Source organism: Aplysia californica, unplaced genomic scaffold, assembly GCF_000002075.1.
Source record: "Aplysia californica isolate F4 #8 unplaced genomic scaffold, AplCal3.0 scaffold01003, whole genome shotgun sequence".
NCBI classification, from domain to species: Eukaryota; Metazoa; Mollusca; class Gastropoda; order Aplysiida; family Aplysiidae; genus Aplysia; species Aplysia californica.
In genome coordinates, this window is record NW_004798273.1 from 88,991 (window position 1) to 93,503 (window position 4,513).

General features: G+C 40.7%; 1 protein-coding gene across 1 annotated transcript in view; it reads right to left on the reverse strand.

Annotated features, from left to right (window-relative positions):
- LOC101851902 (inversin) overlaps nt 1-4,051 on the reverse strand; it is a 78,136-nt gene extending 74,085 nt beyond the window's left edge. The window contains exon 1 of the mRNA XM_013089635.2: nt 3,932-4,051. The gene's annotated coding sequence lies outside the window, so the exon portion shown is untranslated. The remainder of the gene's footprint in view (nt 1-3,931) is intronic.
- Between the last annotated feature and the right edge of the window lie 462 nt (nt 4,052-4,513).

Sequence of the window (4,513 nt, forward strand, 5' to 3'; positions counted from 1 at the left end):
GCGGCGTATGACATTTTTTCCTTTATCACCAAGGTTGCACAGCATTTCGTTGTGTATTTTGTCTGGTCCTGGGGCTTTCTTTTGCTTTAATTTTTGCACAAAATTGGTCATTAAATCAAAACAAGAGAATTTATTTTGATAGTTTTACCTGTTTTTGGCAAAAGTTTGACGCAAAGTCATCGAAAAGGAATGTGCCCGAGCAACTGCCAGCATCTCACTAGCACAGCGTTCATGATCATGAGCCACTGGGAGTAGTTTGCGGGAGATCCGAGTTAAGGTCACAGTGGTAATGTGTGATGATGCGTCTCCATACCAGCAGTTTGTACAGTGTGTTAATTCATTGTGAGGGTGAGCAAGGGCTCATATACCTGATACTCTTGATGATGATGATCGAGGGTGTTTGTTTTCCAGTGTGCACACAGAGCAATTTGACTTCAAAACAACTAACTGTAAGGAAAAATTTGATTGACCTTTTCGACTTTCAAGATGAGCTGTTCAACAATACTCGCAAAAATACTTGCAAAATTATTCATGGATAGTCATTGCTTCCAATACATAGAAAATGTCTGAGATCAGTTTGAGACTGGCATTGTTTGAGCTATCTGTGTCAAGTTGTAAAGCTTATTCAAATTATATTATCATAATAAAATTATCTGTGCTCCCCTCGACTGCATCACTATCGTGCACATGTCCCTAACATGTGCAACATCCTCTCTAATCATAATAGCACATGACAGACCTACACACACACACACACACAAACACATACAAACGCACACAAACGGCGAAACGCTCACTCACACACACACACACACGTACACACAAACACACACACACTCAAAAAGTGTCACAAGTTGTCACAAGAAATATACAGTCGAACCTGCCCTGACTGCCACCTCTATAAGACAGCCACCTGTACAAACGGCCACTTTCCATTTCCCCCCTTGCGCTTTTTCTGTATAATTTAACTGTGTAAAACGGGTACCTGTCCAACGCGGCCGCGGCCACCATATTTTAACACACAACCCCTATCATACTAAGCAATAACACCTGTCTTAGACGGCCACCTTAGTGACTCCATTACGTTTTGTCATAAATTATGCATTGGCCCCTGGCGTTGTGGACGAGCCGTCATAATTCAATCACCTGTCGTTGTTGTTCGGTAGTCTCTCCAACCGATCATGTTGCATAGGCCCCTCCCATTGTGGACCAATAGCTACCAATTTTCAGCTGCTGGTGAGGTAAGCGTGTGATCCCTCATAACCCATAAGCCCCGCCCAGAACGCATACACAAATAAAACCGTAAGTGAGATGAGTGGTCACTGTTTACTCAGTCTGTAACAAAGTAACAATGGACGTCAACATGAACGAGTGACAGAAGCGTCGCTCGTTCTCCGAGTGGTGGCGACCCATGTGTTTGTTTTAACATGGCACTCGGTCTTCCTTGTCTGATACATTTAGTTTTATTGTCACTCTTGTGCAAAATCAGCGACAAAATAAAAATTACAAACGAAATACAAACCAACAACAACAACACCAACAAAGACAACATAATGGGGATACTTTCGATTGGGACCTCAGATGGGAATGGTTTGTTTTCTTTATCTAGATCAGTCCTGCCTAAGACGGCCACCTGTCTTATACGGCCACTTTTCTCCTTGACAATGGGTGGCCGTCTTACACAGGTTTGACTGTACAGGCACATTATAGGCCTAGATCTACACTATGACCTAGATCTCTATGTGGACGAACGCAATAAATTAATTTTAATAAATAAAATTTTAATTTATTCTAGATCTAGATCTAGATCTAGACTAGATTTCTAGATCTTATAGATCTATCTATTCTAGATCTAGATCTAGATCTAGAATCTAGATCTAGACACGACACATTAACTTACGGTATTTTTTTACTTTCCCTCCCGTCTCACACTCAGCTACCAGTTGTCTATTTTCTACTAAATATTGATGCGTTGAACACGAATATCAACTTCATTTCCGTCGCAAATTAATAGTTTTTGAAATATTTGATTGTTTTTAACCGAGATAGACATGCTTTGACTTTTTTGGACCAATCGGGGGGGTTTTACCCATAATTTGATATTTTAGTTAGATTCCAAATTGTCTTGAAAATAATTGATTTGCGACAGTTTTAGTGGCTTTATGTGTGATCTGCAGCAAACAGTACTGCAGTTTGACCCCTGAAACAGTGCATCTGTGTGCGGGAGTGAAAGTAAAAATTTGGAAGAGGCTAGCCGTACTTAATGACGGCTAGACTGGCAGTCTAGCCGTACTTAAGCACGGCTAGACTCACTGTCTAGCCGTACCAAAGATAGTACAAGACAAGATGGGCCACTTCTCTCTTTGAGCCAATTAAAAAAGTGTCCTCAGAATTTGGTGGCGCCCTCTTCACAAAAGCGCACTCTTTGCGAACAGAGTTACCCTACTTGAGTTTTAAAAAATCAAAGTGAAACTAGCAAGTTTTGGGATAAATTTCGGAAGAACGCTTTTTTAAAATGGTTACGCTGACAAAAAACCTCTTCCGGAGGAAAAGGAGATGGTTTTCTTCGTTTAATTTGACTTTAGAATGAAGGGCGAGAGGTCATTAAAATTTTTTAAAACTAAAACTCCGCACTGAATGTACCCGAACTGCTGATTGCTGATGAACAGCAGTCGATCTGCGCACGCAAGGAAGTGCTATTCCTATTCTTCTTCTGGAAAAACGAAAGAAAGCTTCAAAACAGACTACAGCGCCATCTGAAGCAAAGAGCATACTTCCTGCGGACACTTTTCAGGCTGAGTGACCCATCTTGTCTTGTGCTATCTTTGGCCGTACTTAAGTACAGCTAGACTTACAGTCTAGCCGTACTTATTCTTAATGGAAGTGGCTATTCTCATCCGGGGTGAGAATAGAAAAACGATCTACCTCTCACCCCGGGTGAGACTTGCCAGCGTAGGCTATTCTCACCCGGTGCGAAACAAGACCTGCTTTTCCTCATTTTGGAATACTGTCTATCGGTGTGGATGATCAAATTGATAAAAGCCAAGAAAAAATTACGTTATAGCACAAAAGTAAGCTAATTTGATCGTCTTCAAAGATGCTATGGTTATTTCACTGTTCGAATCGAGCCGAACTACGCGGGTCGCCATTTTGTTTTGACCGGAAGTTCTCCTAAGATCTACTCCTCCCCCTCTCTCTCTCTCTCTGTCTCTTTCTGAATACTGTCTATCGGTGTGGACGATCAAATTGACCAAAACAAAGTTAAAAAATGACGTTAAAACACAAAAGTAAATTAATTTGGTTGTCTACAATGATGCTACGGCTATTTAACTTTTCGAATCGAGCCGAACAACGCGGGTCGCCATTTTGTTTTGACCGGAAGTTCTCGCGCTACTCCTCTCTCTCTCTCTTTCTCTCTCTCTCCACTGCCCACAGTCACAGACAAAATTGTACGCTTTTAGTAGGCTACAGTTGTAATGGAACGTTTGTTCAAGGCACAGAATTCTACAATTTTTCTGTTATCACAGTGTAGAATTCTGTGGTTTAGGGTGAAAGCAAAATTTGTTGGCCTAGATCTAGGCTATAACGGTAAACGCGCACCGGGTGAAAATAGCCAAAAGACTCGCCTGCACTATTCTCATCCCGGGTGAGAATAGAGGTGGCCATTCTTAATATGATGGCTAGACTGACCATTTACAAAAAATAGGCCTACTGAATTGTAAATATACATTTTTAGTGTGCAGTACCTGAAGTATTTGTATTTGAGACAAAACCAGGTTGCCTTACTTAATGCCTTAATGACAGTGCATGTATTTTAAACCTCCTGTTTTCTAATGTAAATAGGGCCTAAGATAAGTACGGCTAGACTGCTAGATTCTGGGCACAATATGCTCGGATATCAACAAAGGTACATATTTAATTTAAAACTTACTTCTTCAAAACTTCAAGGGCACATCGTTTACCAGAAATTATGTTCGCAGTTTTCTTTTTCGCACTGGCTCTTCCGCCATCTTGTTGTTATGGTACACACTACACACTCATAAAGGGCGGGGTGTACTCGACCAAGATAGAAAACTCGCTACAACGAGTTCGAGGAACGATTAAAGCAAGTTTTGTGAGAAATGTGATCTAAATTTGAGTAACTGAGCTAAAAAATGACATAGTATATAAACACATAAGTCGTTATTTGTGAAAAGTATAAGTACTACAAGTAAAGGCTTAAATTTGTGATACCCTTTTCTGGCTTGTTTCTCTACAGTCAATGTTATGTCTGTGCAGTATGCATTGCTACAGTCAAAGATAGTACAAGACAAGATGGGCCACTTCTCTCTTTGAGCCAATTAAAAAAGTGTCCTCAGAATTTGGTGGCGCCCTCTTCACAAAAGCGCACTCTTTGCGAACAGAGTTACCCTACTTGAGTTTTAAAAAATCAAAGTGAAACTAGCAAGTTTTGGGATAAATTTCGGAAGAACGCTTTTTTAAAATGGTTACGCTGACAAAAAACCTCTTCCGG